Source organism: Rhipicephalus microplus, chromosome 9 (assembly GCF_043290135.1).
Source record: "Rhipicephalus microplus isolate Deutch F79 chromosome 9, USDA_Rmic, whole genome shotgun sequence".
Classification (NCBI taxonomy): domain Eukaryota; kingdom Metazoa; phylum Arthropoda; class Arachnida; order Ixodida; family Ixodidae; genus Rhipicephalus; species Rhipicephalus microplus.
Genome location: NC_134708.1, coordinates 97,825,328 through 97,846,884, shown reverse-complemented (window position 1 = coordinate 97,846,884; position 21,557 = coordinate 97,825,328). Strand labels below are relative to the sequence as shown.

Here is a 21,557-nt window from a genome sequence, read left to right as displayed (position 1 = left end):
AACGAAGCTTTGACATATCATGTAAAAGCCATCATTCTCATGCTAATGAAAGCGTCATGTGTCAAAGTTTATAATGGCACTAGCGTGAGCTCTGTTTAGTGAAAATCGCGAGAAACCTCTAGGAGGAGGAACAATGCAATTGACCCTCAAGGTCAAGGTTCTCATATTTCAAAACGTCTTTCAATTGCTGTGGCGTATAAGACAGATTTAGTGGCGCATGCGCAGCATTCGTGTGGACGCAGCCTCCGGTTAGAAATTGCTGGCAGACTGCGTCCGTATGGCTACTTCGGCCGCGCAACTGAATCTGTTTATTATGTCTTGTGAAAATCCCGGTACGTGATTATATAGCTTGTTGCATTGCTAAGTGTACAGCAGACTTTAATCTGCAAGTGTTACCCAGCGTAACATACTGCCGCACTTATACGCAATTTCCTAGCTTTGACGAACATTTTTACGGTGCAGGTGCGTGACACGCATATACATGGACTTCATGCATACCGTCGTCGAGAGATACGTCTTGTAGCACGCTATAAAGACTGGCTCCCCGGGACTCAAGTGGCTGGAGTACAACCAAAGTTCTGACGACGCGAAGTGCCCGGTGAGTAGTGGTGAAAGTTTCCAAGTTGTCCATACGTTAATAGTAACTAGGAATTCAAGACGGGAGGACTTTTACAAAGGCACTCATACGCGGAAAGGACTGACAATGAATAGCACTCGTTCAATTAGCGAAATACGCCTGCCACGAAGTTCGCACAAAGGCAAGAACATTTGTTTATTGGTTTAAACTGTGTCAGAACATTTTCAAAAAAGAAGAATGTGTGGAAGTATGTCTCGCTTTCTTTTTAGTTTACTTCAAAACTCTGCGATCACTGTTTTTATAACAACTCACAATTCATGCGGATTGCGCACTTGGTTTTCGTGACATAAAAGTAGATGTTTCATCGCGTTAATTGAATGCATATATAGGCGTCAGCAGAGGGGTGCAAAAGGGGCACTCGGCCCCCACAAGCCTCACCATGCAGCACTAGACCTCACCCAAGCTAGACAAGTGCTTTCCTCCTCCCCCAGCCGCGATGTAACACGGTTCTGCACCCCAAGAGAGGATGATGCCGACGATCCCCCCATCCCTAAAATACGCGACCATTACTTCAAAAATACTTCGCGAAAGATGCAACTGTTCCTGCCTAGTAACATGGCAGTATACTTCGCAGGTATGTATTCTCCTTCTGCTTACATTTAACAAAAAAGTATTTCATGCCGGGGTCCGCCATGGCTGCGCTGACGTATTTAGGTAATGGATATAACGTTTTAAAACAAATATTATGAATTGCAAAGAAAAAAACTATAGAAATCTACCGTAGCGGGGCATTGAACTAGCGACCTCTGGCTCCCCAGCGCACGATGCAAACCACAAAGTCACAAAACGTACACTGTAGAGCCTGCGAACGGTGAGCCATTTATATACACCATGTACCACTGGCCGTCCTCAGAGCTCATCCACATTAGGTCGTTTTTGTCATCAGCTCATCTCCCCATGCCAACCCACTTGTTGCTATGCGTGCGCGCGCCTTTACATCGCGGGGTCAAAGTGCGTATAGATGTTCTGGCGTGCTCGCTCCTTCAAGCGCGCGCGTATCTCCAGATTTGATCATTTTGTAACTCTTGTGTCTGCACCACAAGTTTGTTTTGAAGTTACAGTGGTTAGAAGACACGAAAGTCTGTTCGCAATTTTCGGTAGCCGCGTGTACGAAAGGGGCGAGCTGTTCACACGGGAAGAGTTGTGGCAGTTGCTCCTGGTCGTCATGTGTATTCTTTCGCGTTCATTTCGTGCGTCTTTCATTCTGTTTGAGCAGCGTGCTTTGAGTGTTGAGGTGTGGCAGCTGTTTGTCCATGCTCGTTCAGTGTATGCTCATTTCTTGCATGCTTTTTGCTTGGGCGGCGCGCTGCAATTTTCGGGCTGCTTGCCGTTCTCCTCGTTACAATTCAATTTGTTGCTGTATTAGTCATTCCTTCACCGTGGGGGTGTAACATTGCCCAATAAATGTTCAAATACCTCTTTGAAAAGCTGTCTTACTTTCATGTTATAGCGATTCCTTAAAACAGTGACAAGCGGCTTTTTTCTGTCATTTCAGGTACCACCGACCGAGACAGCCGTCTGTTGCGAGGCTATTGCAAGCTTGAGGAACGTCACCTACCTCTGCCTTTCGAGCACGCGCTTCAGAAATGAAGTAGTGCGTATAATCGGTGGCTACGTGGAGCGGGCCACCTCGCTCACACACCTGGAGTTACTCAACATTGAGGTGAGTGTGAAAGTAGTCCTTACCAACGACTTCTACTCAAGTGTTAAGTGGTTTTGACGAGTGCAGTATAGAGCCGAAATAAACAACCACACATATACGAGCTTATTAGGGGCCTGTTGAAGACATGGACAGTGTTCCCTATATATTTTTAAAATAAAAGAGCGAAGAACGACGAACGAAGGCGCAGAAACGAGCGCTGACTTCTGCCTGGTTTATTTCTAAAGAAAAACAAAATTTCTAGCCCTGAAACATCTCAAGACCGAGATAATCACACTATGCGAGCAACTCTAACCTGTACGAAGAGCTATCAAAGGAATGATAACACTCTGATCACCGAGCTTATCAATCAAGTCAGCAACCATATTTCCAAGCGTGATCTGTTCCTGGTTTGAGAGAGGACACTCGTCTCGAAATACAACACAGAGCACCCGTAGTTAGACCACAGCTAAGCGAACGTCTCATGATAGTGTTTTTTTACTATCTACTTGCGTTCAGATGACCTGGAATTGAGACACCTGCATGCCCGTCTGGCTTATGTACAATTAGCAACAGCCCAGAGGGGCTTACGGCGGCACCCAGAGAGCCTTCAGTAAAAAAAAGCGCATACATAATCAGTCAGCAGTAACCTCGTTCGGATTGGATATCACCCAAATCTGGCTAACTCTGGTGTAAGAGAATACGGCTGCTCAATGGAGAGATGCTCTTTCCATAGTCGCTTCACATTGAGAGACATGAAACGGTATGCGAAGCATCCGAGATGATGCCAGCAGAAAAAGCACACGCTGCAGCGACCATGCATTTAAAATCAAAGTTCACAGCTGCGGCCCGCACCCCCCCCCCTCCCGCCCTGTAGAGTTTCTTCTTGCTAGTTAAAGACGAGCGGGGGGTTTCATTTTTGCGTGAGCATTCGACAGCTGGCCTAATGTGCGGGGGGGGGGGGGGGGGGGGGTCGAACTAAGCCTTCCGAGCGATGCGGACAGGCCTGCTCGTTTGACGTCTGCTGCAACCGCGATCGCCATGGGCGTTCTCGCGTGGTAATCCACCAATAGACCATACGGTTCGAAGAGGATGTTAAGATTTTGTACTTGATAAGCAGCGTTACAGCAGTGCTGGCGACGAAAACGTATCGACAGTGTCCTTATAATTTCTAATGCAATAAAACACTAAAATTCCTGTTCATGCGCTTCAGTATTTTAATGGTAGGAAAGGAACCATTTTAAGTCCCGAATGATAAATTCGGAGTACGCGTGTGGTAGACCGCTGCAGTTCGTCAAAGCCGTAAGGTTCCATTTGCGATATTTTGCTGTCTTTTTTTTTCATTGCCTTATACGAGAGAGCTATCAGGATGGTCAATACAACATATTATTCTAAGCAAGACAAGGATGTCAAGATGTCCAAGATTACACCTTGTCATTCTGCGTCTTCTTTACGTTTTTGTTTCCGCAGGTTCTTGTTCTTAACGAAGTGATTCTCCTGTGACTCGCCAAGGACACTTGTTTCACTAAACCAGACACACACTTACAAGAATCGAAATAATAAACTCGAACGGTCTCCTGTGTGTGCGTAAACAATGACGGCCACTATAAGGCAAAAAATTGTTCCTTTTCTTCGATGTAGTCGATGTAGTGATCCTACTTCGTACCCCTACTAAATATGTCGGAACTTTATGTGGATTTGTGCTTCCTCCAGTATTGGAGACATTGCGTGCTCTGTGGACGTCATTTCGCAATTCCTCTGGCCACCTTCCACAAAGCGGCGATGTCCTGTGACGACATCACAAACTTTCAGGATCACTGTCTGTACGACGTAACGTGATAACGTTATCATGTGATTGCTGAATTGTTAGTGTCGAAACCGACGGCAAATTTTCTGGTTTGATGTATCTAAGGCTCACCACTGTGTATGTGTTTATTACCTATGCTCGAACTGAAACTCGAACTGCGGAAAATGCAGGCTGATGGCACCAACGCTGGCCTTTTCCTGAACCACTTGGCTCGCAACCGAACTTTGAAGTACCTATATGTGCACGAAGATATGCTGTTCACACGGGAGGGTAAGGCTCTCGCAGATGTGATCCTGAAGCATGTGACCCTGGAGGAAGTTAAGGTGAGGCACATCGTCTCATTCTGTTGCTAGTAGTGAAGTCCGGTGGGGTATAGATGTTCTTGGAATGGAATGGTGGCGAAAGTTTGGTTAGAATCTTGGGAGAGTCTCCCTCGGTGAAACATTCCGACCGGTTTCTGCGGCGTTGCCACGCCAGGCGCCGGTCCTGCCATATACTCGCCAGCGTGCGCCGCGCTGCGTAGCTTTGACGCATGCGCGTTTCAGCGCGTCCGGCTTCCCTCCGTCACGAAAAGAGGGAGAATCAGTGTTGTCTGGTTAACAGATTGGCGCAAAATGCAGCATGTCGCATTTCGCGCTGGTTGCCGTCGGTCCGCGCCGACGGACGCTGGTCGCGCCAGTCGAGCCTGGCGTCAGACTATAGAGTGCTCGCGTTTTGCTAACGCAACGTTGCTGTGCCCAGCGTGTTCGCGCGTCAAAGCTACATTGGAGTATAGTGGGCCCTTCATTATGTGCTAGCGGCCGTCTTGCAAGCTCCACATATACCAAATTTGATGGTAGGTGACGTCAATGGACGACGAAATATATGACTGGTCCAAACGTGATAATCCTGACACGCGTGTCATCTAACAACATGACAACATATCACTCTCATAGAGTACTCGCGGCCTTGTCGCTAGCTCCACATATACTAAATTTAGTATCACGTGACGTGAATAGATGACAAAAGTAAATGACACATCCAAACATGATAATCTTGACATGGAAGTCATGTACGGCATCATTTACATGCACCTTGTAACGTTGACCTCATTTGAAAAAAAAAACAGATCAACCTTTCGCATCCGCGATCGCATGTCATCCATTCTCCCTGTACATGGGATCTGCCAATTTTTATTCGCTGTAGTCCCCACTGTACCACCTTCGGCGGAAAGTCTGCTCGCAGCGGCGGTAAACAAGCCCGTTAACCACACCTTCTTGCTCTACTATATTATACTATACTATACTACAGATGGCAAATTTTTGGTCTTTCTTTAAAATATTGCTATGTTTTTCTTAATTTGTTTTCTCCCATTTTACCTGTAATCTTCTCGTTCTTCCACCCACTGCAACACAATTCTACGCTTTCCATAGACGCCTTTTAGGCTAGTGTGCATGAATAGTCGAGTCGTTACAACAATCGCGTCCGCACCACAATACCCGTGTTGCAATCCAACTTTCACAATTCATCGTACTTTTTTGAGGGGGGAGGTACCTAGCGAGCGAGTCTTGTTGATCCAAAATGTCCATTGTCATGACTACATTTTGTAAGGCAATGCTTGGATAGAGTACGATACAGGCACAACACATGGGAAACATGAAAAAATAAGTTTAACAATTATGACACCAATAATATTCATAACTGTGAATGGACAATGTAAAATCTCTACAAACGGGAACCCTTTATGCCTGTCAGCAATCTCAACGTCACTATCAGGACCTGAGGACATAGCTATCTCCTTGATACTTCATTTCACTTTACGTCACTTCATGTAGATTATGTGGGGTGACCCTCGAGTAACGTACGGTTACTCACCGATATGATTCGCAGGGCTTCGCCTACTAGCTAAGATTCATTTGGCTGGTGATGAGTGAATTTTTTATTCTCCTCGTCCTATGGACTTGTCACCCCCTTTTCGCATTTTGTATGCCTTCGTTTCATCTAGCAGAGTTTCCGATTAACGCTGTCGTCTTTCCAGAGTCCTTACTGCAGCAGTCCTCATTTGACGAAGCTGTACGGTCGCCCACGCTGAGCTCCATCCTCACGCAGCGATCTTCATCATTCTTCTTTGCTTCACTTACTCCCTATAACCACTTTGCTTTCCCTTGAGCCTGCGGTACTTGGTAGTAGACTTTGCCTGATTCCGATCGGCTGTGGAACTTGCACTTTATAAATTTAGCGTAAACTATGCGTATTAGGTCCAAGCCTAAAACAGCTCGACTACTCAATGTGTAATTTTTTGTTTCAGCTATATAACATGTTTTCTCTTGTCATTCCACAAGCCTGCTCCCCCCTTTCCGTCCCGCCTTGGAATCTTAGGAATATAGTTGCTTTAGTGTAGACCCTCCTGCATGTGCAGAAGTGCTGTGTAACATTATTGTATGTGCAGAATTCATCTCTATTTTTAGAGATGGCACAGTTATATGTCACCGATGGATGTCTTTTGCGCATGCCTACATATACCAGATAAAGCTCTTTTAAGCAATCGCACGTATCCCTGATATTTTAATGATTTGTTGAGTGTTTGCCGATTTAGCAACATAACTAGGACTAATCAACTAAATGTTATTGCCAAAAAAGTAGCGCTCAAGGCTACAACGTACTCGGAACAAATGCACTTGGTGTGCATTCCCGTAACTACGTTCCTATTTGTTTCTGAAATGTACTGCGTGATATTTGGGAGATCTTGTATATCCCTATATTAATTCCAAAACGGGAAAGCCCGGGTGAGGTGGAGCAACGTAATTGCGTAGAACAACGCCAAAAAGCTTGAACGAAACAAAAAGTGAGGGGAAAGATTAAAGATTATAGATCGTAGCGTTGGGCAGTGGGATAGTTGACAATAATCAATATGTAAGTGATACAGTCATAGATTGATTGGCAATAGTAGCACAAATTTTTTATTTAATGAACATGCAAATTGTCTCGTATTATGATCGTAATATGCTGCTTATGTTCACGATGTTAATAAAAGAAGCTGTATCACATTCAGCGTCTCGTTAATTCAATTGGCAAACAATAAAAAAAACCTTTTCAAAAGTTTCACCACAGTTGTGTGGTGCCCCATGCAAAGGGTAATGATGCAAGCTTGTTTAGTCTCACATGCTTTTTAGATATTGGGCGCAAAAAGAACAGAAATAAATAAATAAAGACACATGCACAATCGGCAGTGCGTGTGTACTTTCTTTCCTTCGTTGTTGTCTTTTTGCGCCCAATATTTAAGGAAACCCATACCAAGCATGCAGGTACAGCGAGTGCGTGCTTTCTCGCTTTCATGTTGCAGGTGAAGGGAGGCCCACACCGAAGCCCGTCTGCCATGCTGGCGGCAGCTGCTCAGAGCCGCTCATTACGCACACTCACAGTGCAGGAATCATTTATCGATGCCGCACACGTCGAGGCTATGGCATCCTCGCTGACGCCGCCAACACTGCCTTCCGAGATTGAAGCGGAGGGAATGAAAGCTCCGCCATTGAGTCCACTCCGAAAAGTTTCCTTTATTGAGTGTGGAGCCTGTAATTCAAAACTGGACGAGGCTTACGTGAAGCTCATTGGAGGCAAGTACATTATTTTCGCCGCTGTGGCGGTTTCACATTGGGCCAATTAACCTACTTGATTACCTGGTTCCACCACTGTGATGTAGTGGTTATGGAGTTTGCTGCTCATCCGAAGGTTGTGGAACCAAATCTGGGCCGTGGTGGCCGTCTTTTCGATGAAGGCGAAAATGCTTCACGCCTATGTGCTTGCAATTCAGCCCACGTTAAAGAACTACATGTGGCAGAAATTTACGGTGCCCTCCAATACCCCATACCTCACCATATTGTGGTTTTGGTATGTTAAATCTCAAGAAGCACTAAATAAAAGTCACAGTTTCACCACAAGGGCAAAGCAATGAAAGCTATAGTAATAACTTGGAACTTAACGCTGAGAACGGCTAGCAGGTCGAATCGTACAGCGCACTGTTCACGCATGAATTATGCACGAAAACACACACAGGACGACAGCTAACTAACCCCAAATCGAGTTGTAAAGTTTACAACTCGATACTTAACGTGCTGTTTAAATATAAACAACGCACAAAACGTAAACACAGGTACAGCTATGAGGGAGAACTAACGAGTGTCCCGGTTGTTACTTTGCTGTGTTTGAAAACCACACTCTTTTCGCAAACGGGGCCTGCCCAGCGAGCGAAGTTGTCCTTTGTGGCCCAGGCAGCTAACGCAATCATTCCGGTGAAAGGCCAAGGCACGCGAATTTCCCACCGAAGGATAAGCGCAACCGCACAAGCCCCTAACCCCCGCCCCAATGCGTGGGGCAAACTATGCTTGTGAGATAAACGTGCGTTGGGGCATCGCGACGAGCTGGGGTTTGAGCCCGGGCGGCTTTGAAGTTTTCCTATATATATATATATATATATATATATATATATATATATATATATATATATATATATATATATATATTGTCACGAGGTCGTGACGTGGCCGAAGACAGGAGTTTTCGTGTTGGGATTTAACTGTTTATTTGGGCGAACCTGTGCCCGGTGAACGGAAAGTCCAATTACAGCAGTAGTCTTGCACAGATAGCAGTCTCGGACTGATAGCGGCGAACGGAGCGTCGGCCTTCGATCAACAACTGACAAGCGGCGAAGCGCGTCGGCATTTATACTCTTGCCGTCGAATGTTCTAGCGTTATCGCTTGTGGTGGCGTAGGTTCCAGAACAATCTGTACCGTTCGCACAGTGGGCGTGATCTTATCGAAATGATCTACTACAGTCCGGAACCTTCTCGAAAACTGCAGGCGTGGTTTGCGCTGAGAATCGTGTGGTGTTTTGGGACGATAACAAAAACTTGGGAAATGGAACGTGGCATTGCCCCCCTCTGAAAAAAGGCATCGTACCGATGCTTTAACTAAAGATGAAGGTACAATAATAATGCAAGAAAGTATAACGAATAAATTACGATACAACAATAATACAAAAAAACACTGTTTCAGTTTGTTAACGCGCATGAAACGGCTTGAGGCGCGCGACATGCATGACTTCAGGTCGCGATCGGCGTCGTTGAGAGTTCGGGATGCCGTCGGGGACAACCTCGTAATCAAGTGGGCCGAGACGTCGAACCACCTTGTACGGTCCGAAGTACCGTCGCAGAAGCTTTTCACTTAGTCCACGTCGGCGTATCGGTGTCCACACCCAAACACGTTCACCGGGCTGGTATTCCACGAAGCGTCGTCGAAGGTTGTAACGGTGGCTGTCGGTCGTCTGTTGATTCTTGATACGGAGACGCGCAAGTTGTCGGGCTTCTTCGGCGCGTTGAAGGTACTCGCTCACATCAAGGTTTTCTTCGTCGGTGACGTTGGGTAACATGGCACCGAGCGTCGTTGCCGGGCTCCTTCCGTGGACCGATTTGTATGGAGATATCTGCGTCGTCTCCTGCATCACCGTGTTGTATGCGAAGGCCACATACGGAAGATTGGCGTCCCACGTCTTGTGTTCGACATCGACGTACATTGACAGCATGTCGGCGATCGTCTTGTTAAGCCGCTCGGTGAGGCCGTTGGTCTGTGGGTGGTACGCTGTTGTCCGGCGGTGGTTTGTTTGGCTGTATGCCAAGATCGCTTGAGTTAAGTCGGCAGTGAATGCTGTTCCTCTGTCGGTGATAAGGACCTCCGGGGTGCCGTGACGTAGGACGATATTTTCGACGAAGAACTTAGCTACCTCGGATGCACGGCCTTTTGGCAGGGCTTTTGTCTCGGCGTAGCGGGTGAGGTAGTCGGTAGCTACCACGATCCACTTGTTTCCGAAAGCCGACGTCGAGAATGGCCCCAGTTGGTGCATACCAATGTGCTGGAAAGGTCGGCAAGGTGGATCAATTGGCTGCAGAAGTCCCGCTTGCCTTGTCGGCGGTGTCTTGCGTCGCTGACAGTGTCGGCATGTCCTCACATAACGAGTGACGTCGGTGGTAAGACGTGTCCAGTAGTAACCTTTCTTGTGTCCTCGCGAGCGTGCGAGAAACACCGAGGTGCCCTGCCGTCGGATCGTCGTGCAGGGCCTGCAGGAGTTCTGGTCGCAGAGCTGAAGGCATCACAAGGAGGTACTTAGCTCGAAGTGGTGAAAAGTTTTTCTTTTGTGGAAGACGGTTTCGTAGAAAGAACGACGCAAGTGCACGCTTGAATACCTTCGGGATTTCGGCGGTCCTGCCTTCGAGGTATTCTATTAGGACCTTAAGTTCCGGGTCGGCCCGCTGTCGTTCAGCGAAGTCGTCGGTAGTTATCGTTCCCAAGAAGTACTTGTCATCCGGGTCGTCGGGTAGCGGTTGGTCGACAGGCACACGAGAGAGACAGTCGGCGTCGCAGTGTTTTTTGCCGGACTTGTAAATGACAGTAATGTCATACACTTGAAGTCTCAGGCTCCATTGAGCGAGGCGACCTGAAGGGTCCTTCAAGGTGGCTAGCCAACACAAGGCGTGGTGGTCGCTCACAACTTTGAAGGGCCCGCCGTAGAGGTAGGGGCGAAATTTCGACGTAGCCCAGATGATGGTTAGGCACTCCTTTTCTGTTGTGGAATAATTTGCTTCTGCTTTGGATAGCGATCGGCTGGCGTAACTAATGACCCTTTCAAGTCCGTCAGCCTTCTGCAGAAGAACGGCGCCAAGACCTACGCTGCTTGCGTCGGTATGTATTTCTGTCTCGGCGAATTCGTCGAAATGGGCAAGTAACGGAGGCGTCTGGAGGCGATGTTTAAGCTCCTGGAAAGCGTGTTCCTGTGGCGTTTCCCACTTGAACTCCACGTCGGCCTTGGTGAGGTCAGTGAGAGGATCGGCGACGCGGGCGAAGTTTTTCACGAACCGCCTATAATAGGCGCACAGGCCCAGAAATTGGCGCACGGCCTTCTTGTCAGTGGGCGGCGGGAAGTCGGCGATGGCGGCTGTGTTCCGTGGATCGGGACGAACTCCAGACTTGCTGATAACGTGTCCCAGAAACAAGAGCTCCTCATACGCAAATCTGCACTTTTCTGGCTTCAGTGTGAGTCCGGACGTCTTGATGGCTTGAAGTACAGCTTCAAGGCGCCGAAGATGCTCGTCGAAACTCGAGGAAAACACGACGACGTCGTCCAAGTACACAAGGCAAGTCTGCCACTTCAATCCTGCCAGTGCTGTATCCATAACGCGTTTAAAAGTTGCAGCCGCTGAGCAAAGGCCGAAAGGCATCACCTTAAACTCGAAGAGGCTGTCCGGTGTCATAAACGTCGTCTTTTCTCGGCCTCTTTCGTCGACTTCGATTTGCCAATAGCCAGTCTTGAGGTCCATTGACGAAAAGTACTTGGCGTTATGGAGCCGATCAAGTGCGTCGTCTATCCGTGGGGGAGGATACACGTCCTTTCTTGTGATTTTGTTCAGGCGGCAATAATCGACGCTGAAACGTAGGGTCCCATTCTTTTTCTTCACTAACACCACGGGGGATGCCCATGGACTCTTGGACGGCTAAATAATGTCATCCCGCAGCATTTCATCAACTTGTCTTTTCATGGCCTCACGTTCTCGCGTCGAAACCCTGTACGGACTCTGGTGGAGTGGTCTGGTATTTTCTTCGGTTATGATGCGATGTTTCGTGATTGGGGTTTGCCGAATTTTCGATGACGACGAAAAGCAATATTCGTATTGCAGGAGCAGGGCCTTGAACTGTTCTTGCTTATCGTTCGGAAGTCTGGGATTGACGTCGAAAGCTATGGGAGGGGCTTGGTTCCTCTGGGCAGGTTCCGCTGAATCGGCGAGGGCGAAAGCACTGGTGGCTTCGACAATTTCTTCGATGTATGCGACCGTTGTTCCTTTGTTCACATGTTTGTACTCATTGCTGAAATTCGTGAGCATAACCGTTGCTTTGCCTCCCCGCAGCTGTGCAATTCCTCTTGCGACGCAAATATTTCGGGTGACCAACGGATGCTGACTGTTTTCAACGACGCCTTCCAAGTCAGGTGAGTTAGGAGCGCTGACTGAAATAATGACGCTTGAGCGAGGCGAAATAGTGACTTGCTCTTCCAGCACATTCAAGGCATGGTGTCCTGACGGCGTGCGCGGTGGTAGTGCTTCTTCTGTGGATAACGTTATCGACTTTGTTTTTAGGTTGATGACAGCACGTTGGAGGCATAAGAAGTCCATGCCAAGGATGACATCTCTCGAGCAACGCTGTAGGACTACGAAGTCTGTAGGATAAATACGGCCGTTAATGGTGACTCTCTCTGTGCAGATTCCTGCAGGCGTTACGAGATTACCTCCGGCTGTGCGGATTTCAGGGCCTTTCCAAGCTGTCCTAACTTTCTTTAACTTTGCGGCGAACGACCCACTGATGACAGAATAGTCGGCTCCAGTATCGACGAGAGCGGTCACACTGTGGCCGTCGATAGGAACGTCGATGTCGCTAGTTCGCTGTCTCGCATTACAATTATGGCGTGGCGTCGGGTCCCGGCTGCGTCAGCTTGTTCCGCTGCTTCCATGTTGCGTCGTCAGGCCACCTCCGGTAAGTGAGCTTTCGCCGCCAGGGCTTTGCCTGGTTGGCATTGTGTTCGGAAAGTGCCGTCGCGGCGTCGTCGTCGTCGGAGGATCTTCGGTAGTTCGTCGCACAGCAACCGCACCTCCACCGGTTGCTGCCCTTAGTTTCCCGGATACGGGCTAGGAGACCGGCCCCGCGTTGGACCGGAGTACTGCCGGGGGTGCGGTGAAATGCGGCGGCTGGGCGACGGCGAACGGGAAGGACTTCGGGGTGTCCATTGAGTTCCTGTGAGGTAGTCGGCGATGTCACGTGGCCGTTCCCCTGCCTGCGGACGTGGTGCATCGACGGCGAAGCCACGCAGTCCCATCTGTCGGTACTGGCAACGGCGGTAAGTGTGCCCGGCCTCGCTGCAGTGGTAGCACAGTTGGCGGTGGTCAGGGGTGCGCCAAACGTCGGTTTTCCTCGGTGCACTGTGCTGGCCCGCTGGTGAACGGTAGGTGGTCGGTGGGGGTTGTGGCGGCGGTGGTGTCTGGCGACAGAAGTGCGACGGGGCGGCGTTTTGGCGTGGACGGGGAGGAGCGTTGTGGCGCACTGCAGCGGCGTAGCTCATAGTTTCTGGCTCGGGCAGCGGTGTTTGGGGAATTCGAAGTGATTGCCGAACTTCTTCTGGCACAATGTGGGCGATCGAATACTTGAGGGTGCGCCGAAGGCAACAGTTTGCACAGCTTTTCCCGCACGATCGCTCGGATCGTTTCACGCAGGTTTTCGGAGTCGCTGGTTTGTGCAGCAGCGCATTGTGGAGTCAGGCGACGATTATACTGTCTGGTGCGCATGTCAAAGGTTTTTTCGATGGTGGTCACCTCTGATACAAATTCTTGGACGGTGTTCGGTGGATTCCTCATTAGTCCCGCGAAGAGCTCCTGTTTGACCCCTCGCATGAGGAAACGAACTTTCTTCTCCTCAGGCATGTCTGGGTCAGCGTGACGAAATAGGCAGGTCATCTCCTCTGTGAAAATTTCGGCCTTCTTATTTGGTAGCTGAACCCGGGTATCTAGTAGAGCAGCGGCCTTCTCTTTGCGAGCGACGCTCGCGAACGTCTGCAGAAATGTGCCGCAGAAGACATCCCACCTTCGGAGCATGGACTCACGATTCTCTAGCCAGGTCCTTGCGGTGTCTTCCAGGTAGAAGTACACACGACGGAGATTTTCTTCGTTGTCCCAGTGGTTGAGGGCGGCCACACGGTCGTATGTTTTTAGCCAGGTTTCCGGGTCTTCAAACGATGACCCATGAAACGTTGGTGGTTCCCTGGGTTGATGAATGACGATCGCGGGCTGGGACACTCCGGTTGTCATTTTCGCTGCAGTAGAGGTCATGGCTTTGGCCTTCCGCGCCTCGTCTTGTAGAAGCCCGTACTCTCGTGGGAGACCTCTCTGTCGGCGGCTTGTTCGCTGCTCTTGGTTGGCGTCGGTGTCTTCTTCGCAACGTGGGCTGGGTTCACGGCTTGACGGGGGCGTCCGGTACATGACGAAGCAGCACCTCCACCAGATGTCACGGGGTCGTGACGTGGCCGAAGACAGGAGACTTCGTGTTGGGATTTAACTGTTTATTTGGGCGAACCTGTGCCCGGTACATGGAAAGTCCAATTACAGCAGTAGTCTTGCACAGATAGCAGTCTCGGACTGATAGCGGCGAACGGAGCGTCGGCCTTCGATCAACAACTGACAAGCCACGAAGCGTGTCGGCATTTATACTCTTGCCGTCGAATGTTCTAGCGTTATCGCTGGCGGTGGCGTAGGTTCCAGAACAATCTATACCGTTCGCACAGTGGGCGTGATCTTATCGAAATGATGTGCTACAGTCCGGAACCTTCTCGAAAACTGCAGGCGCGGTTTGCGCTGAGAATCGTGTGGTGTTTTGGGACGATAACAAAAACTTTGGAAATGGAGCGTGGCAATATATATATATATATATATGTATATATGTATGTATGTATATGTATATGTATATATATATATATGTATGTATATGTATATGTATATATATATATATGTATATATATGTATGTATGTATGGGATATGGCCAAACGGGAGCGTTTTCAACAAGGATAAATATATTTATCCTCAACAGTTTCGGGAGGGGTCCTCCCTTCATCAGGGGATGAGTTATATATATATATATATATATATATATATATATATATATATATATATATAACTCATCCGTATATATATATATATATATATATATATATATATATATATATACGGTGCATGATGGCAGCTTTGGCAAGGGCAAGAACAGAAACATGGTGGATCTCTCAGTCATCTAAACTGGTGCAACACGAAAGCAGGACGTCTCCACAGAAGGTGTCGTACGTTTATTATTTCCCTTATATGTTTCATGAGTTTCCTCAACTTGATGATGATCAGCAGATATGCCACTTCACGTCGATGCACCTTTGCTCACGCCTGCTCGCGCATATCCATCTTCTCTACTAACGTCCATGATCACGAGTAAAAGTTTGTGCTATTTGTATTGCACACCCATCAGCATAAAACCTATTAAGCGTCGGTAACCGATGTGCACTCTTTCAAAAAATCTTCATATGAAGAGAAAAACGGCAAGGTGTTCACTCCCTAGTAATACTGTAATCTGCCCTTATAGTCATACATACAAAATTACATAGCCCTTTGACAGCGTGAAAAGTACAGTTTCTTTTTTTATATCAAAAATTTGCTCATAGGCATAATAAATATTTATTAAAAAATCGCAGCATGTCCACGGATTGAATGACGATGAGTGGGGCGAAGCGTCCGTCAGCCAATCCGTGCATCCATCCGTCCATTCCTTCTTGCTTCCGTCCATCTAATCATGCGTCCGTATGTCCGTGCGTTCGTCCTTGCGTCTGTCTGTGCGTTCATCAGTCCGTACGGGCGTCCGTCCATGCGGACATCCGTGGGTTGATCTGTCCACCCATGCGTCTGTCCGTCTGTCTGTCTGCATGTCCATCCGTCTAGTGAACTATCCAAGTACCACCATATCGCATCTTTGCATCATATATTTATTATATACAAGTAGCAGCATTTATCGGATATTTCAAGAACTAAACTTCCCAGTGGCACACACCGGATAGAGGTAGTTACTACAGAGGACGATCAGTTGACTCCTTAACAAGCTTCGCCCCTAAAATTACTCATGCCACTTCGTGCTTAAAGTCATGTAATGAGCATCGTTAAGGTCCACGAATGCCACGGTCAAAGACTCAAGGTGGTGTAGTGGGCCAGTTGTGAGACATGTTGCACAAAGGCGACGACGATGACGGAGTTGTTTCCTCGATCAGTGAACACGGGAACGCATTCCGCTTCCAGCTGGCGTGTCGCGGCACCAAAGCACACAATTGCACTCTCATGCTGTTGACGTATGTGTGCTGCGGGAGCTTACACTGTCTGAATGCGGCCTGGGTGAAGCGTTTGCGTCACACGCCGTGGAGAGACTGCTCAAGGACAGGCGGCTGCGTGTACTCAACCTGGAGGGTAACAGTTTGTCAATCAACTCGCTCAGAAGAATGATAGGAGACCTGCAGGTGTGTTGCACATGATTTTGTTTTTCTTTGTTCAGACATGTTATGGAAAGAAGTAAGCAACAAAAGGAAGAAGGCAGGGAGGTTAACCAGAGAGACATCCGGTTGGCTACCCTACACCGGGGGATTAGGGAAGGAGACAAGAAATATGAGAAAGAGGGAAGAGAGGGATAGGAAGAAAAACGTAATGGTAATCAAAAAATGTTATGGTACACAAGGAAAACATTATGCAGGTGTTTTCTTTTATAGGTGCATATAGGGTCTGATGCGCCGTATTTACATTTTTGTGCATGTGGCCGCTTTGCTCTCTTATGTACATAGGAGACACTTTATTAAAGAAAAAGTGTCTGTGTCGACAGCGCACTTTATTGACGCCAGTCAGTCCTCCTGGTAACCACCAGTTAGAAAGGAACGCACTTCACAATGTGTATGGGGTTTTGTTCTCTAAAAGGAAGGGACAGATTTGTCAACAAGTAAAATCATTCTGAGGTTCGCTTTTAAAATTGAAACAATGAATTGAAACCTCAACAACGGTGCGATGGAGGGGCGAGTACTTGTAGAGGAAATCGCCATAAAGATGGAGCAATTATGGCTGGACAACATCTGCGAACAATACCTTTATCGATTGAAGTTGTTCAATGTTTCGCTAACACTGCTCTTTTGCTAGTAAGAATACTTTGTCAACGCACCAGTTTTTAATGGAATAAGGAGCAAGTATACACGCAAGCATACCACAAAGCATACCTGGAGTCACAATAAGCGCACTTCGTAACAGCGTACAACAAGCGGACGCTTTAATGCGCTAGAATACGCGTAGTCCCCTTTATTGGTCTGAGAACTCACTCGTGAGTCGACTCGCTCGAACTCACTCGGGCTCAGATAAAACCGTGAGCCTCAGTGAGCCCGGTTAGTATTAGTTTGGTTTGTTTGAGTCTTAGGAAGTTTGGCTGAACAAAAGTTTCGTGAGTGTGAGTCGAGCGCAATAAGACGAGTGCGAGATATATATATAGGAGAGTCGTAGTGAGTTTGATATTTTTTTGCCGACCTATGGCCATATACCTACTCATTCTCAGCATAAGTGTCAGCCTTACCTGAATTCGTGTTCATACTCGTGTCTACTCACATGTGAAACAGTGTCGTTCATACCTCATTTCAACTTTTTTTTATCACAAGCGTAAATTACGTAGGGCCGTGCCTCGAACTAACCAATACCCCCAGCCTATTCTTCCAGGAAAGTTCGTGAGAAATATACTTGCCATCTCTTTTAGGAAAAATGCTCTTACTCATTTGCAGTCACTTACAAAACCGTATTCAGAGGTACTAAAGTAAAATGTGGCAGGAAGAGCAGAGAACCTCAGATATTGATGTTAAGACGCATCGACAGGAAGGTCAAAAAAGCTAATTCTAAACAAACGAGCTCATGAGTCCACTTACTCGGACTTACTCAGCCTCAGCCGCGAGTCTGAGCAGGTCCTGCTCAAGAAAATGTTGCTGAGACTGAGTCCTAGTGAGCCCTGAACGGAAAATATATTTCATTAGTGAGTCTGAGTGAGCTGCGCAGTTTCACGAATAGGGAAGATCAAGAACAATCCAACAGAACATCGCGATGGAACGCAACATCCACAGGCACATCGAAAATTGTGAAAAAAATACATGTGTCGATAAGTACATTACATCGTTAGCGAAGAACAAACAACGGAAACGTAAAGTTGTTTAGAAAAAAGCGTAGCAATTTCGAGTAAAGTTCTATAAGCAGTCATTTCTCTTACAGAGACAACATTCAGTGTCCATGTCTTTTTAGTTGCCGTTTATTTCGCCCTAACGCTATGAACTGCTCTGGTGTAACAACGGGGTTTTTACAAGCCAAGAAATAGCAGCATATCCATGGCGTGAATGATGGAGAGCGGGGCGAAACATTCCTCTTTCCATTCGTTCTTGCTTCCGTCCTTATATGCGTCCGTCTGTGTGACCGTCCATGCGTCCATCCGCCTGTCCGTGCGTGCGTCTGTTCGTGCGTCCGTCCCTGCGTTTGTTCATGCATCCGCCCCGGCGTGCGTTCATGCGTCCATCTATGCATCTGTCTGTGTGTCCGTTCGTCCATCTATTCAACACTCCAAGTACCACCATCTCGCATCTTTTCATCGTATATTCCCCATATAGAAGCACCGCCATTCAGCGGACATTCCAAGGACTAAAGGAAAGGTGGCACACGCACACTTTCTTACGGCTTGCGCTTCGGGTCTACTTCTCAGCTTTAACAGCCTTGAGTTCTTGGTATATACTAGTTCATTGTATTCATGGCACTGCGGCTCAGCGCTCGCTAAACCTTTCTAAAACGAAGGAGGTTACACCCAGCGAGCATAACGTAGCAACAATTTTTTGTCAGATAGTGCTCAAAGTGCATGCCAATGGCTGCTAATGGGGATCGCAGCGTGTGCGTTAACTAAAATCCTAATGCTCCCGTCTCTCATTCCCCCTTAGCAGCCATTAACATGTGCATTGAGCACTATCTTTTATTGTTCAACAGCGCACGGAAGACACCTCTCACCGGCACCACCTTGAAGGTCAAAATGTTATACTTGTTACATACTACAACGGCTACGAGGGACGAACGAGTGGTGCTATAAAGAGCTTCGCCCCTAAAAAGATAGTCGATAGCTAAGATTGTCGAGAGCGCCGTGGTGGAGGGCTCAGAAAATTTTCACCATCTCATCTTCAACCTGCATATAACATGCGCAGTAAAGCGACCTCTAGCACTTCACTTCCTTCGAAGGGACACCATTTTGGACGTGACTTGACGCGCGCCTTTCTGGGCGGCAGCCAAGCACCGTTTACATTGTATCGCCGAGGTGCATAATCAGTTGCTAGTGTCCAGACAAGCTCTATTGGTGAAGCGACATTCATGGCCGGCTCGATAACTCGTACCAAAAAAAGTTTATCGCCTACTAGAAGTACTTTCTTTCTGAAAAATACGTGCAAGGTTTTTTGTGCTTGTTGTGGTTTGGTGGTGGTTATTGCCTCTCCTGTACCCTGATAGTCATAAACTCGCTGAACCACGCCCCCATAGGAATACATGGGATAGTGGCATGGATGCTTCTGACCTCCAACTCTGTACGTCTTCTAAATGTACGAAACACAGCTAGGACGTAAATGAAATTCGTCACCCATATACTTCTGTAACCAATATTTCGAAGCCGGTGAATATTCTTCAAGAAGGGGTGTCACCGGTATCTTTCGCAAGAGGTCTTGTCGAAGGCTTCACGACTTTTACAGCTGCTACCGTCAAAAGAAACTCATTTGTCTAAACGTTCTGCTACGCGAAGTGTTCGCTCAAGAATATTTTTTTCTCAGGAGCCTATTTATTCCATACTTAACTTCTGCCTTGTTTAGCATCTTCAAACTGATGTGGACATGCACTGCTGGTTTCAATAGCACCTCCACTACCGTAACTCTTCACATGTATGTATAATTCGTAAAACCATGAGAGATCGCTGATTATGGTTTTGAGACCTGGAGATCCGTAATGAATGCTTGACCGAAGTTGAGATTGATGTGATTGGCGCAATACCGAGACAATGTCAAGAAACCGTACACGTGTACGAGTGCGTGAAAATTTTTTTCTAGAGTATATTAATGATATCGCTGTCACAGTGACTTGTAGAAGAGCGGCCTGTCAGAGACTTTATTGAAGCTATTCTGGTAACTGCTACAAGCATACTTCCAGGGTACCAACTACATAATAAATAATCACAATTTTCGTGTAGTAAACTTGCATTTACTATACTATACTTCATCAATCTTTGAAGAAGTGTCAGATTCGCTGCACACTTGCGAGAAATTTCGTGCAAACTTTTTATGCAGTGGCTCATGACGATGAACACGATGCCTGAGGTGAGTATCCATCACAGTTACCAGGCGATCAAAAACAAAATTTTCTTATGATTTGGCGTATTGAACGACCCAATCGTTACACAATTCGTAATGTTTGACACCCGGCTGTTTCTCTGCTGTTTTAAAACGGTTTATTACTCATAATGACACAATTCCTTTCCCGATATCAAGCCTACTAAAAGCCAGTTTGCAAGCAAGTTCCAAGTACCACCTTGGCTCAGAGTTAGAATGCGAAGCTGACACATAGGGAACCCGGGTTCGAATCCTATTGTGTCCTGACTGTTTTTTTTATTTACTGAGTTCTTTTTCCTTTTCGTATGCAATAGTGGTTATGAACATCGGCGGTGGCGGCGGACAACTACGGCGCCACACGCGACCAGTGTTGTTATCTGATAGCTTTCGCTGTAGAAATAATGTATGTCGACCGCCCATTGTCTAATTTTCCTTAACAAGGTTCTACTCGTGCCGAAAAAGCCGCGTGCGCCTTCAAAACCCATTGACGCTACATTTTTCCTCCACTCCATTTCGACAAGTCCGTTAGCACCAGCCCGTTACCGCCAGTCCCTTTGCATCACTCCTTTTCCTTCACTCCGCTTCCTTCCCTCCGTTTCCTTCCCTCCGTTTCCTTCCCTCCGTTTCCTTCCCTCCGTTTCCACCACTCAATTTCCAGCACTCAATTTCCAGCACTCCGTTTCCACCACGCCCTTTGACAAAAACCTTCGTTTGATAGAAACTAGAATCACTGGTTGTTCATGCATGCATTGTGCTTTCTCGGTTTTTAATGTTCTTAAGGCGCATTTAGCAAAAGTTTTTAGGTACATTCGTCATTAGACAAGTTTTCACAAAGTTTCACAGTGATAAACACGATAACATGACTGTCATTCTTTGTTGCATGACTACAGTGATTCGTGAGAATTTGTGTCTGCGACATAAGAGTGTAAACTCATGAACATCGCAAACACCACCCTAAGAATGTATATCGGTCCGCTCTTCATTGTTTGCTGAACATTTATTGTTAGACGGGATTTCGTGCGGTTTCAGTGATAATTGTTTTCAGGTGACTGTCAGTATTTATTTTATGGTTGTTTTGATGGATGAGAATTGTTCGTTTGTGGTGTAAGAGTGTAAGTTCTGAACACCGCAATACCACCGCATACTGTTTTGTTAAGCATGCTGCCAAGCTGTGTGCTATATTACGAGTTTTCAAACAAAATTGTCTTTGCAGGCTAACAAGACACTGAAAACGATGGTGGTCACCATGACAAGTGATCTACCGCAGAAAGGCGTTTCCTCACTGTTTGACATTATCCGTCAGACCAACGCCTTCTCCCGCCTCTGGATTAATTGGGTCTGTCCTCAGGCATTGTATCTTTCGAACAGAATACTTGCTGCCCGTACGCCTTCAATTGCCATAAACCTAAACGGGTTCGGACCAGACGACGGCGTGGAGGCACTGGACGCTATTGCCAGAAATCG

At 47.2% G+C, this 21,557-nt stretch overlaps 1 long non-coding RNA gene across 1 annotated transcript; it reads left to right on the top strand.

Moving 5' to 3' along the window:
- The first annotated feature begins 468 nt into the window (after positions 1 to 468).
- On the top strand, positions 469 to 4,391 carry LOC142771426 (uncharacterized). Its single transcript, XR_012885912.1, has 3 exons — positions 469 to 598; positions 2,133 to 2,300; positions 4,254 to 4,391. It is a non-coding gene; the product is annotated as an uncharacterized LOC142771426 (long non-coding RNA).
- Positions 4,392 to 21,557: the final 17,166 nt, after the last annotated feature.